Raw genomic sequence first — 20,187 nt, 5'->3', positions numbered from 1 at the left:
AATAGCAGGTACCACGACAATATGCACTGCTGTAATCATAGCAGGTACCACAACAGCAGTTTCCACTGCTGTAATCATAGCAGGACCACCAGTCAGTATGCACTGCTGTAATCATAGCAGGATACCACCACCGTCAGCATGCAATACTGTAGTCATAGCAGGAAACCACCAGTCAGCATGCAATGCTGAAGTCATAGCAGGAGACCACCGCAGTAAGTATGCAATGCTGTAGTCATAGCAGGACACCACCAGTCAGCATGCAATGCTGTAGTCATAGCAGGATAATGCCAAAGTCATGATGCAATGCTGTAATCATAGCAAGATACCACCACAGTCAGAATGCAATGCTGTAGTCATAGCAGGATATCACCATAGTCAGCATGCACTGCTATAGTCATAGCAGGATACCACCACAGTCAGCATGTAATGCTGTAGTCATAGCAGGATACCACCACAGTCAGCATGTAATGCTGTAGTCATAGCAGGATACCACCACAGTCAGCATACAATGCTGTAGTCATGGCAGGATACCACCCCAGTCAGCATGCAATGCTTGAGTCATAGCAGGAAACGACCACAGTCAGCATGCAATGCTGTAGTCATAGCAGGATACCACCACAGTCAGCAAGCAATGCTGTAGTCATAGCAGGATACCAGCACAGTCAGCATGCAATGCTGTAGTCATAGCAGGATACCACCACAGTCAGCATCAAAATGCTGTAGTCATAGCAGGATACCGCCAGCCAGCATGCAATGCTGTAGTCATAGCCGGATACCACCACAGTCAGTATGCAATGCTGTAGTCATAGCAGAATACCACCACAGTCAGTATGCAATGCTGTAGTCATAGCAGGATACCACTATAGTCAGCATGCACTGCTATAGTCATAGCAGGATACCACCACAGTCAGCATGCAATGCTGTAGTCATAGCAGGATACAACCACAGTCAGCATGCAATGCTGTTGTCATAGCAGGATACCACCACAGTCAGCATGCAATGCTGTAGTCATAGCAGGATACCACCACAGTGAGCATGCACTGCTATAGTCATAGCAGGATACAACCACAATCAGCATGCAATGCTGTAGTCATAGCAGGACACAACCACAGTCAGCATGCAATGCTGTAGTCATAGAAGGATTCCACCGCAGTCAGTATGCAATGCTGAAGTCATAGCAGGATACCACTGCAGTCAGTATGCAATGCTGTAGTCATAGCAGGATACCACCACAGTCAGCATGCAATGCTGTAGTCATAGCAGGATACCACCAGTCAGCATGCAATGCTGTAGTCATAGCAGGATACCACCACAGTCAGCATGCAATGCTGTAGTCATAGCAGGATACAACCACAGTCAGCATGCAATGCTGTAGTCATAGCAGGATACCACCGCAGTCAGTATGCAATGCTGAAATCATAGCAGGATACCACTGCAGTCAGTATGCAATGCTGTAGTCATAGCAGGATACCACCACAGTCAGCATGCAATGCTGTAGTCATAGCAGGATACCACCACAGTCAGCATGCAATGCTGTAGTCATAGCAGGATACCACCACAGTCAGCATGCAATGCTGTAGTCTTAGCAGGATACAACCACAGTCAGCATGCAATGCTGTAGTCATAGCAGGATACCACCACAGTCAGTATGCAATGCTGTCATCATAGCAGGTCCCACCACAGTCAGTATGCACTGCTGTAATAATAGCAGGTACCACGACAATATGCACTGCTGTAATCATAGCAGGTACCACAACAGCAGTTTCCACTGCTGTAATCATAGCAGGACCACCAGTCAGTATGCACTGCTGTAATCATAGCAGGATACCACCACCGTCAGCATGCAATACTGTAGTCATAGCAGGAAACCACCAGTCAGCATGCAATGCTGAAGTCATAGCAGAATACAACCACAGTCAGCATGCGATGCTGAAGTCATAGCAGGATACAACTGCAGTCAGCATGCAATGCTGTAGTCATAGCAGGATACCACCGCAGTGAGTATGCAATGCTGAAGTCATAGCAGGAGACCACCGCCGTCAGTATGCAATGCTGTAGTCATAGCAGGATACCACCACCGTCAGTATGCAATGCTGTAGCCATAGCAGGATACCACCAGAGTCAGCATGCAATGCTGTAGTCATAGCAGGATACCACCACAGTCAGCATGTGATGCTGTAGTCATAGCAGGATACCACTACAGTCAGCATACAATGCTGTAGTCATAGCAGGATACCACCCCAGTCAGCATGCAATGCTTGAGTCATAGCAGGAAACGACCACAGTCAGCATGCAATGCTGTAGTCATAGCAGGATACCACCACAGTCAGCAAGCAATGCTGTAGTCATAGCAGGATACCACCACAGTCAGCATCACAATGCTGTAGTCATAGCAGGATACCGCCAGTCAGCATGCAATGCTGTAGTCATAGCCGGATACCACCACAGTCAGTATGCAATGCTGTAGTCATAGCAGAATACCACCACAGTCAGTATGCAATGCTATAGTCATAGCAGGATACCACCACAGTCAGCATGCAATGCTGTAGTCATAGCAGGATACAACCACAGTGAGCATGCAATGCTGTAGTCATAGCAGGATACCACCGCAGTCAGTATGCAATCCTGAAGTCATAGCAGGATACCACTGCAGTCAGTATGCAATGCTGTAGTCATAGCAGGATATCACCACAGTCAGCATGCAATGCTGTAGTCATAGCAGGATACCACCACAGTCAGCATGCAATGCTGTAGTCAAAGCAGAATACCACCACAGTGAGCATGCACTGCTATAGTCATAGCAGGATACAACCACAGTCAGCATGCAATGCTGTAGTCATAGCAGGATACAACCACAGTCAGCATGCAATGCTGTAGTCATAGCAGGATACCATCGCAGTCAGTATGCAATGCTGAAGTCATAGCAGGATACCACTGCAGACAGTATGCAATGCTGTATTCATAGCAGGATACCACCACAGTCAGCATGCAATGCTGTAGTGATAGCAGGATACCACCACAGTCAGCATGCAATGCTGTAGTCATAGCAGGATACCACCACAGTCAGAATGCAATGCTGTAGTCATAGCAGGATACAACCACAGTCAGCATGCAATGCTGTAGTCATAGCAGGATACCACCGCAGTCAGTATGCAATGCTGAAGTCATAGCAGGATACCACTGCAGTCAGTATGCAATGCTGTAGTCATAGCAGGATACCACCACAGTCAGCATGCAATGCTGTAGTCATAGCAGGATACCATCACAGTCAGCATGCAATGCTGTAGTCATAGCAGGATACAACCACAGTCAGCATGCAATGCTGTAGTCATAGCAGGATACCACCGCAGTCAGTAGGCAATGCTGAAGTCATAGCAGGATACCACTGCAGTCAGTATGCAATGCTATAGTCATAGCAGGATACCACCACCGTCAGTATGCAATGCTGTAGTCATAGCAGGATACCACCACAGTCAGCATGCAATGCTGTAGTCATAGCAGGATACCACCACAGTCAGCATGTAATGCTTTAGTCATAGCAGGATACCACCACAGTCAGCATGTAATGCTGTAGTCATAGCAGGATACCACCACAGTCAGCATACAATGCTGTAGTCATGGCAGGATACCAACCCAGTCAGCATGCAATGCTTGAGTCATAGCAGGAAACGACCACAGTCAGCATGCAATGCTGTAGTCATAGCAGGATACCACCACAGTCAGCAAGCAATGCTGTAGTCATAGCAGGATACCAGCACAGTCAGCATGCAATGCTGTAGTCATAGCAGGATACCACCACAGTCAGCATCAAAATGCTGTAGTCATAACAGGATACCGCCAGCCAGCATGCAATGCTGTAGTCATAGCCGGATACCACCACAGTCAGTATGCAATGCTGTAGTCATAGAAGGATATCACGATAGTCAGCATGCACTGCTTTAGTCATAGCAGAATACAACCACAGTCAGCATGCAATGCTGAAGTCATAGCAGGATACAACTGCAGTCAGCATGCAATGCTGTAGTCATAGCAGGATACCACCGCAGTCAGTATGCAATGCTGAAGTCATAGCAGGAGACCACCGCAGTCAGTATGCAATGCTGTAGTCATAGCAGGATACCACCACCGTCAGTATGCAATGCTGTAGTCATAGCAGGATACCACCACAGTCAGCATGCAATGCTGTAGTCATAGCAGGATACCACCACAGTCAGCATGTGATGCTGTAGTCATAGCAGGATACCACTACAGTCAGCATACAATGCTGTAGTCATAGCAGGATACCACCCCAGTCAGCATGCAATGCTTGAGTCATAGCAGGAAACGACCACAGTCAGCATGCAATGCTGTAGTCATAGCAGGATACCACCACAGTCAGCAAGCAATGCTGTAGTCATAGCAGGATACCACCACAGTCAGCATCACAATGCTGTAGTCATAGCAGGATACCGCCAGTCAGCATGCAATGCTGTAGTCATAGCCGGATACCACCACAGTCAGTATGCAATGCTGTAGTCATAGCAGAATACCACCACAGTCAGTATGCAATGCTATAGTCATAGCAGGATACCACCACAGTCAGCATGCAATGCTGTAGTCATAGCAGGATACAACCACAGTGAGCATGCAATGCTGTAGTCATAGCAGGATACCACCGCAGTCAGTATGCAATCCTGAAGTCATAGCAGGATACCACTGCAGTCAGTATGCAATGCTGTAGTCATAGCAGGATATCACCACAGTCAGCATGCAATGCTGTAGTCATAGCAGGATACCACCACAGTCAGCATGCAATGCTGTAGTCAAAGCAGAATACCACCACAGTGAGCATGCACTGCTATAGTCATAGCAGGATACAACCACAGTCAGCATGCAATGCTGTAGTCATAGCAGGATACAACCACAGTCAGCATGCAATGCTGTAGTCATAGCAGGATACCATCGCAGTCAGTATGCAATGCTGAAGTCATAGCAGGATACCACTGCAGTCAGTATGCAATGCTGTATTCATAGCAGGATACCACCACAGTCAGCATGCAATGCTGTAGTGATAGCAGGATACCACCACAGTCAGCATGCAATGCTGTAGTCATAGCAGGATACCACCACAGTCAGAATGCAATGCTGTAGTCATAGCAGGATACAACCACAGTCAGCATGCAATGCTGTAGTCATAGCAGGATACCACCGCAGTCAGTATGCAATGCTGAAGTCATAGCAGGATACCACTGCAGTCAGTATGCAATGCTGTAGTCATAGCAGGATACCATCACAGTCAGCATGCAATGCTGTAGTCATAGCAGGATACCATCACAGTCAGCATGCAATGCTGTAGTCATAGCAGGATACAACCACAGTCAGCATGCAATGCTGTAGTCATAGCAGGATACCACCGCAGTCAGTAGGCAATGCTGAAGTCATAGCAGGATACCACTGCAGTCAGTATGCAATGCTATAGTCATAGCAGGATACCACCACCGTCAGTATGCAATGCTGTAGTCATAGCAGGATACCACCACAGTCAGCATGCAATGCTGTAGTCATAGCAGGATACCACCACAGTCAGCATGTAATGCTGTAGTCATAGCAGGATACCACCACAGTCAGCATGTAATGCTGTAGTCATAGCAGGATACCACCACAGTCAGCATACAATGCTGTAGTCATGGCAGGATACCAACCCAGTCAGCATGCAATGCTTGAGTCATAGCAGGAAACGACCACAGTCAGCATGCAATGCTGTAGTCATAGCAGGATACCACCACAGTCAGCAAGCAATGCTGTAGTCATAGCAGGATACCAGCACAGTCAGCATGCAATGCTGTAGTCATAGCAGGATACCACCACAGTCAGCATCAAAATGCTGTAGTCATAACAGGATACCGCCAGCCAGCATGCAATGCTGTAGTCATAGCCGGATACCACCACAGTCAGTATGCAATGCTGTAGTCATAGCAGAATACCACCACAGTCAGTATGCAATGCTGTAGTCATAGCAGGATACCACTATAGTCAGCATGCACTGCTATAGTCATAGCAGGATACCACCACAGTCAGCATGCAATGCTGTAGTCATAGCAGGATACAACCACAGTCAGCATGCAATGCTGTAGTCATAGCAGGATACCACCGCAGTCAGTATGCAATGCTGAAATCATAGCAGGATACCACTGCAGTCAGTATGTAATGCTGTTGTCATAGCAGGATACCACCACAGTCAGCATGCAATGCTGTAGTCATAGCAGGATACCACCACAGTCAGAATGCAATGCTGTAGTCATAGCAGGATACCACCACAGTCAGCATGCAATGCTGTAGTCATAGCAGGATACAACCACAGTCAGCATGCAATGCTGTAGTCATAGCAGGATACCACCACAGTCAGCATGCAATGCTGAAGTCATAGCAGGATACAACCACAGTCAGCATGCAATGCTGTAGTCATAGCAGGATACCACCACAGTCAGCATGCAATGCTGTAGTCATAGCAGGATACCACCACAGTCAGCATGCAATGCTGTAGTCATAGCAGGATACAACCACAGTCAGCATGCAATGCTGTAGTCATAGCAGGATACCACCGCAGTCAGTATGCAATGCTGAAGTCATAGCAAGATACCACTGCAGTCAGTATGCAATGCTGTAGTCATAGCAGGATACCACCACAGTCAGCATGCAATGCTGTAGTCATAGCAGGATACCACCACAGTCAGCATGCAATGCTGTAGTCATAGCAGGATACCACCACAGTGAGCATGCACTGCTATAGTCATAGCAGGATACAACCACAATCAGCATGCAATGCTGTAGTCATAGCAGGATACAACCACAGTCAGCATGCAATGCTGTAGTCATAGAAGGATTCCACCGCAGTCAGTATGCAATGCTGAAGTCATAGCAGGATACCACTGCAGTCAGTATGCAATGCTGTAGTCATAGCAGGATACCACCACAGTCAGCATGCAATGCTGTAGTCATAGCAGGATACCACCACAGTCAGCATGCAATGCTGTAGTCATAGCAGGATACCACCACAGTCAGCATGCAATGCTGTAGTCATAGCAGGATACAACCACAGTCAGCATGCAATGCTGTAGTCATAGCAGGATACCACCGCAGTCAGTATGCAATGCTGAAATCATAGCAGGATACCACTGCAGTCAGTATGTAATGCTGTTGTCATAGCAGGATACCACCACAGTCAGCATGCAATGCTGTAGTCATAGCAGGATACCACCACAGTCAGAATGCAATGCTGTAGTCATAGCAGGATACCACCACAGTCAGCATGCAATGCTGTAGTCATAGCAGGATACAACCACAGTCAGCATGCAATGCTGTAGTCATAGCAGGATACCACCACAGTCAGCATGCAATGCTGAAGTCATAGCAGGATACAACCACAGTCAGCATGCAATGCTGTAGTCATAGCAGGATACCACCACAGTCAGCATGCAATGCTGTAGTCATAGCAGGATACCACCACAGTCAGCATGCAATGCTGAAGTCATAGCAGGATACAACCACAGTCAGCATGCAATGCTGTAGTCATAGCAGGATACCACCACAGTCAGCATGCAATGCTGTAGTCATAGCAGGATACAACCGCAGCATGCAATGCTGTAGTTATAGGAGGATACCACCACCGTCAGTATGCAATGCTGTAGTCATAGCAGGATACCACCACAGTCAGCATGCAATGCTGTAGTCATAGCAGGATACCACCACAGTCAGCATGTAATGCTGTAGTCATAGCAGGATACCACCACAGTCAGCATGTAATGCTGTAGTCATAGCAGGATACCACCACAGTCAGCATACAATGCTGTAGTCATAGCAGGATACCACCCCAGTCAGCATGCAATGCTTGAGTCATAGCAGGAAACGACCACAGTCAGCATGCAATGCTGTAGTCATAGCAGGATACCACCACAGTCAGCAAGAAATGCTGTAGTCATAGCAGGATACCAGCACAGTCAGCATGCAATGCTGTAGTCATAGCAGGATACCACCACAGTCAGCATGCAATGCTGTAGTCATAGCAGGATACCACCACAGTGAGCATGCACTGCTATAGTCATAGCAGGATACAACCACAATCAGCATGCAATGCTGTAGTCATAGCAGGATACAACCACAGTCAGCATGCAATGCTGTAGTCATAGAAGGATTCCACCGCAGTCAGTATGCAATGCTGAAGTCATAGCAGGATACCACTGCAGTCAGTATGCAATGCTGTAGTCATAGCAGGATACCACCACAGTCAGCATGCAATGCTGTAGTCATAGCAGGATACCACCACAGTCAGCATGCAATGCTGTAGTCATAGCAGGATACCACCACAGTCAGCATGCAATGCTGTAGTCATAGCAGGATACAACCACAGTCAGCATGCAATGCTGTAGTCATAGCAGGATACCACCGCAGTCAGTATGCAATGCTGAAATCATAGCAGGATACCACTGCAGTCAGTATGTAATGCTGTTGTCATAGCAGGATACCACCACAGTCAGCATGCAATGCTGTAGTCATAGCAGGATACCACCACAGTCAGAATGCAATGCTGTAGTCATAGCAGGATACCACCACAGTCAGCATGCAATGCTGTAGTCATAGCAGGATACAACCACAGTCAGCATGCAATGCTGTAGTCATAGCAGGATACCACCACAGTCAGCATGCAATGCTGAAGTCATAGCAGGATACAACCACAGTCAGCATGCAATGCTGTAGTCATAGCAGGATACCACCACAGTCAGCATGCAATGCTGTAGTCATAGCAGGATACCACCACAGTCAGCATGCAATGCTGAAGTCATAGCAGGATACAACCACAGTCAGCATGCAATGCTGTAGTCATAGCAGGATACCACCACAGTCAGCATGCAATGCTGTAGTCATAGCAGGATACAACCGCAGCATGCAATGCTGTAGTTATAGGAGGATACCACCACCGTCAGTATGCAATGCTGTAGTCATAGCAGGATACCACCACAGTCAGCATGCAATGCTGTAGTCATAGCAGGATACCACCACAGTCAGCATGTAATGCTGTAGTCATAGCAGGATACCACCACAGTCAGCATGTAATGCTGTAGTCATAGCAGGATACCACCACAGTCAGCATACAATGCTGTAGTCATAGCAGGATACCACCCCAGTCAGCATGCAATGCTTGAGTCATAGCAGGAAACGACCACAGTCAGCATGCAATGCTGTAGTCATAGCAGGATACCACCACAGTCAGCAAGAAATGCTGTAGTCATAGCAGGATACCAGCACAGTCAGCATGCAATGCTGTAGTCATAGCAGGATACCACCACAGTCAGCATCAAAATGCTGTAGTCATAGCAGGATACCGCCAGCCAGCATGCAATGCTGTAGTCATAGCCGGATACCACCACAGTCAGTATGCAATGCTGTAGTCATAGCAGAATACCACCACAGTCAGCATGCAATGCTGTAGTCATAGCAGGATACAACCACAGTCAGCATGCAATGCTGTAGTCATAGCAGGATACCACCGCAGTCAGTATGCAATGCTGAAGTCATAGCAAGATACCACTGCAGTCAGTATGCAATGCTGTAGTCATAGCAGGATACCACCACAGTCAGCATGCAATGCTGTAGTCATAGCAGGATACCACCACAGTCAGCATGCAATGCTGTAGTCATAGCAGGATACCACCACAGTGAGCATGCACTGCTATAGTCATAGCAGGATACAACCACAATCAGCATGCAATGCTGTAGTCATAGCAGGATACAACCACAGTCAGCATGCAATGCTGTAGTCATAGCAGGATACCACCGCAGTCAGTATGCAATGCTGAAATCATAGCAGGATACCACTGCAGTCAGTATGTAATGCTGTTGTCATAGCAGGATACCACCACAGTCAGCATGCAATGCTGTAGTCATAGCAGGATACCACCACAGTCAGAATGCAATGCTGTAGTCATAGCAGGATACCACCACAGTCAGCATGCAATGCTGTAGTCATAGCAGGATACAACCACAGTCAGCATGCAATGCTGTAGTCATAGCAGGATACCACCACAGTCAGCATGCAATGCTGAAGTCATAGCAGGATACAACCACAGTCAGCATGCAATGCTGTAGTCATAGCAGGATACCACCACAGTCAGCATGCAATGCTGTAGTCATAGCAGGATACCACCACAGTCAGCATGCAATGCTGAAGTCATAGCAGGATACAACCACAGTCAGCATGCAATGCTGTAGTCATAGCAGGATACCACCACAGTCAGCATGCAATGCTGTAGTCATAGCAGGATACAACCGCAGCATGCAATGCTGTAGTTATAGGAGGATACCACCACCGTCAGTATGCAATGCTGTAGTCATAGCAGGATACCACCACAGTCAGCATGCAATGCTGTAGTCATAGCAGGATACCACCACAGTCAGCATGTAATGCTGTAGTCATAGCAGGATACCACCACAGTCAGCATGTAATGCTGTAGTCATAGCAGGATACCACCACAGTCAGCATACAATGCTGTAGTCATAGCAGGATACCACCCCAGTCAGCATGCAATGCTTGAGTCATAGCAGGAAACGACCACAGTCAGCATGCAATGCTGTAGTCATAGCAGGATACCACCACAGTCAGCAAGAAATGCTGTAGTCATAGCAGGATACCAGCACAGTCAGCATGCAATGCTGTAGTCATAGCAGGATACCACCACAGTCAGCATCAAAATGCTGTAGTCATAGCAGGATACCGCCAGCCAGCATGCAATGCTGTAGTCATAGCAGGATACCACCACAGTGAGCATGCACTGCTATAGTCATAGCAGGATACAACCACAATCAGCATGCAATGCTGTAGTCATAGCAGGATACAACCACAGTCAGCATGCAATGCTGTAGTCATAGAAGGATTCCACCGCAGTCAGTATGCAATGCTGAAGTCATAGCAGGATACCACTGCAGTCAGTATGCAATGCTGTAGTCATAGCAGGATACCACCACAGTCAGCATGCAATGCTGTAGTCAAAGCAGAATACCACCACAGTGAGCATGCACTGCTATAGTCATAGCAGGATACAACCACAGTCAGCATGCAATGCTGTAGTCATAGCAGGATACAACCACAGTCAGCATGCAATGCTGTAGTCATAGCAGAATACCATCGCAGTCAGTATGCAATGCTGAAGTCATAGCAGGATACCACTGCAGTCAGTATGCAATGCTGTATTCATAGCAGGATACCACCACAGTCAGCATGCAATGCTGTAGTGATAGCAGGATACCACCACAGTCAGCATGCAATGCTGTAGTCATAGCAGGATACCACCACAGTCAGAATGCAATGCTGTAGTCATAGCAGGATACAACCACAGTCAGCATGCAATGCTGTAGTCATAGCAGGATACCACCGCAGTCAGTATGCAATGCTGAAGTCATAGCAGGATACCACTGCAGTCAGTATGCAATGCTGTAGTCATAGCAGGATACCATCACAGTCAGCATGCAATGCTGTAGTCATAGCAGGATACCATCACAGTCAGCATGCAATGCTGTAGTCATAGCAGGATACAACCACAGTCAGCATGCAATGCTGTAGTCATAGCAGGATACCACCGCAGTCAGTAGGCAATGCTGAAGTCATAGCAGGATACCACTGCAGTCAGTATGCAATGCTATAGTCATAGCAGGATACCACCACCGTCAGTATGCAATGCTGTAGTCATAGCAGGATACAACCACAGTCAGCATGCAATGCTGTAGTCATAGCAGGATACCACCGCAGTCAGTATGCAATGCTGAAATCATAGCAGGATACCACTGCAGTCAGTATGTAATGCTGTTGTCATAGCAGGATACCACCACAGTCAGCATGCAATGCTGTAGTCATAGCAGGATACCACCACAGTCAGCATGCAATGCTGTAGTCATAGCAGGATACCACCACAGTCAGCATGCAATGCTGTAGTCATAGCAGGATACAACCACAGTCAGCATGCAATGCTGTAGTCATAGCAGGATACCACCGCAGTCAGTATGCAATGCTGAAATCATAGCAGGATACCACTGCAGTCAGTATGTAATGCTGTTGTCATAGCAGGATACCACCACAGTCAGCATGCAATGCTGTAGTCATAGCAGGATACCACCACAGTCAGAATGCAATGCTGTAGTCATAGCAGGATACCACCACAGTCAGCATGCAATGCTGTAGTCATAGCAGGATACAACCACAGTCAGCATGCAATGCTGTAGTCATAGCAGGATACCACCACAGTCAGCATGCAATGCTGAAGTCATAGCAGGATACAACCACAGTCAGCATGCAATGCTGTAGTCATAGCAGGATACCACCACAGTCAGCATGCAATGCTGTAGTCATAGCAGGATACCACCACAGTCAGCATGCAATGCTGAAGTCATAGCAGGATACAACCACAGTCAGCATGCAATGCTGTAGTCATAGCAGGATACCACCACAGTCAGCATGCAATGCTGTAGTCATAGCAGGATACAACCGCAGCATGCAATGCTGTAGTTATAGGAGGATACCACCACCGTCAGTATGCAATGCTGTAGTCATAGCAGGATACCACCACAGTCAGCATGCAATGCTGTAGTCATAGCAGGATACCACCACAGTCAGCATGTAATGCTGTAGTCATAGCAGGATACCACCACAGTCAGCATGTAATGCTGTAGTCATAGCAGGATACCACCACAGTCAGCATACAATGCTGTAGTCATAGCAGGATACCACCCCAGTCAGCATGCAATGCTTGAGTCATAGCAGGAAACGACCACAGTCAGCATGCAATGCTGTAGTCATAGCAGGATACCACCACAGTCAGCAAGAAATGCTGTAGTCATAGCAGGATACCAGCACAGTCAGCATGCAATGCTGTAGTCATAGCAGGATACCACCACAGTCAGCATCAAAATGCTGTAGTCATAGCAGGATACCGCCAGCCAGCATGCAATGCTGTAGTCATAGCCGGATACCACCACAGTCAGTATGCAATGCTGTAGTCATAGCAGAATACCACCACAGTCAGCATGCAATGCTGTAGTCATAGCAGGATACAACCACAGTCAGCATGCAATGCTGTAGTCATAGCAGGATACCACCACAGTCAGCATGCAATGCTGTAGTCATAGCAGGATACCACCACAGTCAGCATGCAATGCTGTAGTCATAGCAGGATACAACCACAGTCAGCATGCAATGCTGTAGTCATAGCAGGATACCACCGCAGTCAGTATGCAATGCTGAAGTCATAGCAAGATACCACTGCAGTCAGTATGCAATGCTGTAGTCATAGCAGGATACCACCACAGTCAGCATGCAATGCTGTAGTCATAGCAGGATACCACCACAGTCAGCATGCAATGCTGTAGTCATAGCAGGATACCACCACAGTGAGCATGCACTGCTATAGTCATAGCAGGATACAACCACAATCAGCATGCAATGCTGTAGTCATAGCAGGATACAACCACAGTCAGCATGCAATGCTGTAGTCATAGAAGGATTCCACCGCAGTCAGTATGCAATGCTGAAGTCATAGCAGGATACCACTGCAGTCAGTATGCAATGCTGTAGTCATAGCAGGATACCACCACAGTCAGCATGCAATGCTGTAGTCATAGCAGGATACCACCACAGTCAGCATGCAATGCTGTAGTCATAGCAGGATACCACCACAGTCAGCATGCAATGCTGTAGTCATAGCAGGATACAACCACAGTCAGCATGCAATGCTGTAGTCATAGCAGGATACCACCGCAGTCAGTATGCAATGCTGAAATCATAGCAGGATACCACTGCAGTCAGTATGTAATGCTGTTGTCATAGCAGGATACCACCACAGTCAGCATGCAATGCTGTAGTCATAGCAGGATACCACCACAGTCAGAATGCAATGCTGTAGTCATAGCAGGATACCACCACAGTCAGCATGCAATGCTGTAGTCATAGCAGGATACAACCACAGTCAGCATGCAATGCTGTAGTCATAGCAGGATACCACCACAGTCAGCATGCAATGCTGAAGTCATAGCAGGATACAACCACAGTCAGCATGCAATGCTGTAGTCATAGCAGGATACCACCACAGTCAGCATGCAATGCTGTAGTCATAGCAGGATACCACCACAGTCAGCATGCAATGCTGTAGTCATAGCAGGATACAACCACAGTCAGCATGCAATGCTGTAGTCATAGCAGGATACCACCGCAGTCAGTATGCAATGCTGAAGTCATAGCAAGATACCACTGCAGTCAGTATGCAATGCTGTAGTCATAGCAGGATACCACCACAGTCAGCATGCAATGCTGTAGTCATAGCAGGATACCACCACAGTCAGCATGCAATGCTGTAGTCATAGCAGGATACCACCACAGTGAGCATGCACTGCTATAGTCATAGCAGGATACAACCACAATCAGCATGCAATGCTGTAGTCATAGCAGGATACAACCACAGTCAGCATGCAATGCTGTAGTCATAGAAGGATTCCACCGCAGTCAGTATGCAATGCTGAAGTCATAGCAGGATACCACTGCAGTCAGTATGCAATGCTGTAGTCATAGCAGGATACCACCACAGTCAGCATGCAATGCTGTAGTCATAGCAGGATACCACCACAGTCAGCATGCAATGCTGTAGTCATAGCAGGATACCACCACAGTCAGCATGCAATGCTGTAGTCATAGCAGGATACAACCACAGTCAGCATGCAATGCTGTAGTCATAGCAGGATACCACCGCAGTCAGTATGCAATGCTGAAATCATAGCAGGTTACCACTGCAGTCAGTATGTAATGCTGTTGTCATAGCAGGATACCACCACAGTCAGCATGCAATGCTGTAGTCATAGCAGGATACCACCACAGTCAGAATGCAATGCTGTAGTCATAGCAGGATACCACCACAGTCAGCATGCAATGCTGTAGTCATAGCAGGATACAACCACAGTCAGCATGCAATGCTGTAGTCATAGCAGGATACCACCACAGTCAGCATGCAATGCTGAAGTCATAGCAGGATACAACCACAGTCAGCATGCAATGCTGTAGTCATAGCAGGATACCACCACAGTCAGCATGCAATGCTGTAGTCATAGCAGGATACCACCACAGTCAGCATGCAATGCTGAAGTCATAGCAGGATACAACCACAGTCAGCATGCAATGCTGTAGTCATAGCAGGATACCACCACAGTCAGCATGCAATGCTGTAGTCATAGCAGGATACAACCGCAGCATGCAATGCTGTAGTTATAGGAGGATACCACCACCGTCAGTATGCAATGCTGTAGTCATAGCAGGATACCACCACAGTCAGCATGCAATGCTGTAGTCATAGCAGGATACCACCACAGTCAGCATGTAATGCTGTAGTCATAGCAGGATACCACCACAGTCAGCATGTAATGCTGTAGTCATAGCAGGATACCACCACAGTCAGCATACAATGCTGTAGTCATAGCAGGATACCACCCCAGTCAGCATGCAATGCTTGAGTCATAGCAGGAAACGACCACAGTCAGCATGCAATGCTGTAGTCATAGCAGGATACCACCACAGTCAGCAAGAAATGCTGTAGTCATAGCAGGATACCAGCACAGTCAGCATGCAATGCTGTAGTCATAGCAGGATACCACCACAGTCAGCATGCAATGCTGTAGTCATAGCAGGATACCACCACAGTGAGCATGCACTGCTATAGTCATAGCAGGATACAACCACAATCAGCATGCAATGCTGTAGTCATAGCAGGATACAACCACAGTCAGCATGCAATGCTGTAGTCATAGAAGGATTCCACCGCAGTCAGTATGCAATGCTGAAGTCATAGCAGGATACCACTGCAGTCAGTATGCAATGCTGTAGTCATAGCAGGATACCACCACAGTCAGCATGCAATGCTGTAGTCATAGCAGGATACCACCACAGTCAGCATGCAATGCTGTAGTCATAGCAGGATACCACCACAGTCAGCATGCAATGCTGTAGTCATAGCAGGATACAACCACAGTCAGCATGCAATGCTGTAGTCATAGCAGGATACCACCGCAGTCAGTATGCAATGCTGAAATCATAGCAGGATACCACTGCAGTCAGTATGTAATGCTGTTGTCATAGCAGGATACCACCACAGTCAGCATGCAATGCTGTAGTCATAGCAGGATACCACCACAGTCAGAATGCAATGCTGTAGTCATAGCAGGATACCACCACAGTCAGCATGCAATGCTGTAGTCATAGCAGGATACAACCACAGTCAGCATGCAATGCTGTAGTCATAGCAGGATACCACCACAGTCAGCATGCAATGCTGAAGTCATAGCAGGATACAACCACAGTCAGCATGCAATGCTGTAGTCATAGCAGGATACCACCACAGTCAGCATGCAATGCTGTAGTCATAGCAGGATACCACCACAGTCAGCATGCAATGCTGAAGTCATAGCAGGATACAACCACAGTCAGCATGCAATGCTGTAGTCATAGCAGGATACCACCACAGTCAGCATGCAATGCTGTAGTCATAGCAGGATACAACCGCAGCATGCAATGCTGTAGTTATAGGAGGATACCACCACCGTCAGTATGCAATGCTGTAGTCATAGCAGGATACCACCACAGTCAGCATGCAATGCTGTAGTCATAGCAGGATACCACCACAGTCAGCATGTAATGCTGTAGTCATAGCAGGATACCACCACAGTCAGCATGTAATGCTGTAGTCATAGCAGGATACCACCACAGTCAGCATACAATGCTGTAGTCATAGCAGGATACCACCCCAGTCAGCATGCAATGCTTGAGTCATAGCAGGAAACGACCACAGTCAGCATGCAATGCTGTAGTCATAGCAGGATACCACCACAGTCAGCAAGAAATGCTGTAGTCATAGCAGGATACCAGCACAGTCAGCATGCAATGCTGTAGTCATAGCAGGATACCACCACAGTCAGCATCAAAATGCTGTAGTCATAGCAGGATACCGCCAGCCAGCATGCAATGCTGTAGTCATAGCCGGATACCACCACAGTCAGTATGCAATGCTGTAGTCATAGCAGAATACCACCACAGTCAGCATGCAATGCTGTAGTCATAGCAGGATACAACCACAGTCAGCATGCAATGCTGTAGTCATAGCAGGATACCACCGCAGTCAGTATGCAATGCTGAAGTCATAGCAAGATACCACTGCAGTCAGTATGCAATGCTGTAGTCATAGCAGGATACCACCACAGTCAGCATGCAATGCTGTAGTCATAGCAGGATACCACCACAGTCAGCATGCAATGCTGTAGTCATAGCAGGATACCACCACAGTGAGCATGCACTGCTATAGTCATAGCAGGATACAACCACAATCAGCATGCAATGCTGTAGTCATAGCAGGATACAACCACAGTCAGCATGCAATGCTGTAGTCATAGAAGGATTCCACCGCAGTCAGTATGCAATGCTGAAGTCATAGCAGGATACCACTGCAGTCAGTATGCAATGCTGTAGTCATAGCAGGATACCACCACAGTCAGCATGCAATGCTGTAGTCATAGCAGGATACCACCACAGTCAGCATGCAATGCTGTAGTCATAGCAGGATACCACCACAGTCAGCATGCAATGCTGTAGTCATAGCAGGATACAACCACAGTCAGCATGCAATGCTGTAGTCATAGCAGGATACCACCGCAGTCAGTATGCAATGCTGAAATCATAGCAGGATACCACTGCAGTCAGTATGTAATGCTGTAGTCATAGCAGGATACCACCACAGTCAGCATGCAATGCTGTAGTCATAGCAGGATACCACCACAGTCAGAATGCAATGCTGTAGTCATAGCAGGATACCACCACAGTCAGCATGCAATGCTGTAGTCATAGCAGGATACAACCACAGTCAGCATGCAATGCTGTAGTCATAGCAGGATACCACCACAGTCAGCATGCAATGCTGAAGTCATAGCAGGATACAACCACAGTCAGCATGCAATGCTGTAGTCATAGCAGGATACCACCACAGTCAGCATGCAATGCTGTAGTCATAGCAGGATACCACCACAGCATGCAATGCTGTAGTCATAGCAGGATACCACCGCAGTCAGTATGCAATGCTGAAGTCATAGCAGGATACCACCGCAGTCAGTATGCAATGCTGTAGTCATCGCAGGATACCACCACAGTCAGCATACAATGCTGTAGTCATAGCAGGATACCACCACTCAACATGCAATGCTGTAGTCATAGCAGGATGCCACCACAGTCAGCATGCAATGCTGTAGTCATAGCAGGATACCACCACAGTTAGTATGCAATGCTGTAGTCATTGCAGGATACCACCAGTCAGCATGCAATCCTGTAGTGATAGCAGGTATTACCACAGTCAGTATGCACTGCTCTAGGGAAAGCAGGTCCCACCAAAAGTAGGTATGCAACATATTATTGGTTCTTTCAGTAAAGTCACGTAGAAGGGAAATAATAAAATAATAAAAATCAAACATAATATAATTAAATTCTCACGTTTAGGCCACAACGCAAGCAGCCGTCCTCAGGTGAAGAAACATAGCTGTCAGAAAGACAGCGTCCTAACGAACACTGCTAAGCTTGGCAGCGTATTTTAAATTGGGTGGGAGGAGGAGAGTGTCTTGATAAAGAAGTTTACATAACAGAGGAATTTAGCATGTTTATGACAAATGCAGATATGGGATTAGTCACTCCTTGTGGAATGTGTAGGCAGGTGGGGGGTCTCAAAGTCATATTATGTTAGTGTATCATGTAGGATTGGCAATAATAAAGGGAGATACAATTTTAATAATAAAGAACTGCAACAGCCCAAACCACCGCGTATCAAGCTAGTGCATTATGTGGAAAATAAAAAAGGGAGTTTCTAAAGAACTACACATACCCTACTACCATGCAATAAACCGATGTGAAAAAATAAATATAAACTACATCAATATAATCAATGTACTCAATATACTCTCCAATAATCTGAGCTGTTAACATTAAGTAACTGGGTATACACTACACTATATAATGACTACCATGTAGTAAACTGATAAAAAAAACTAAAATATAAACTACATCAATATAATCATTATACTCAATATACTCTCCAATAAGCTGAGGTTACATATCAGCAGAGGAATTTAGTATATTGACGCTAAGCAACTGCAACTACCCTACTACTAACAAAAAGTCATTATACATTACAATTTTACGTCACAAAAAATATATGCCTCCAACTAAACTTTTTTCTACATCACACGACTATACCCCATCATATATAGTCAGTATAGTCGTGCAATGTAGAAAATGTCATGTCATGTTCAAGTGATGAGCTCAATTCATGTCACTTTCAAGTGAAAAGTACACTGCATGTCACGTCCAAGTGATGAGCTCACTGCATGTCACATTCAAGTGGCGAGCTCACTGCATGTCTTATTCACGTAACGAGCGCACTGCATGTCACGTTGAAGTGGTGAGTTCGCTGCATGTCACATTCAAGTGATGAGCACACTGCATGTCCCATTCAAGTGATGAGCACACTGCATATCACATTTAAGTGATGAGCACACTGCATGTCATTAAAGTGGCGAGCTCACTGCATGTCACATTCAAGTGGCGAGCTCACTGCATGTCACATTCAAGTGATGAGCGCACTGCATGTCACTTTCAATTGGTGAGCTCATTGCATGTCACTTTCAAGTGATGAGCTCACTGCATGTCACATTCAAGTGTTGAGCTCACTGCATGTCACATTCAAGTGATGAGCGCACTGCATGACGTTCAAGTGGTCAGTGCTCTACATGTCACATTCAAGTGTTGAGCTCACTGCATGTCACATTCAAGTGGTGAGCTCACTGCATGTCACATTCAAGTGGCGAACTCACTGCATGTCACATTCAAATGATGAGCGCACTGCATGTCACATTCAAGTGGTCAGTGCACTACATGTTACATTCAAGTGTTGAGCTCACTGCGTGTCACATTCAAGTGATGAGCTCACTGCATGTCCCATTAATTCATGTGATGAGCTCCCTGCATGTCACATTCAAGTGATGAGCTCACTGCATGTCACACTCAAGTGATGAGCGCACTGCATCTCACATTCAAGTGATATGCTCACTGCTCGTCACATTCAAGTGATGAGCTCCTCCTCCTGCACGTAG

This window comes from Petromyzon marinus, unplaced genomic scaffold (genome assembly GCF_048934315.1).
Source record: "Petromyzon marinus isolate PM22_M1 ecotype Great Lakes invasive population unplaced genomic scaffold, UKy_Petmar_22M1.pri1.0 PM_Scaffold_124, whole genome shotgun sequence".
Taxonomy (NCBI): Eukaryota; Metazoa; Chordata; class Hyperoartia; order Petromyzontiformes; family Petromyzontidae; genus Petromyzon; species Petromyzon marinus.
The sequence above is the reverse complement of the archived record's forward strand: the minus strand, read 5'-3'. Positions refer to the sequence as shown.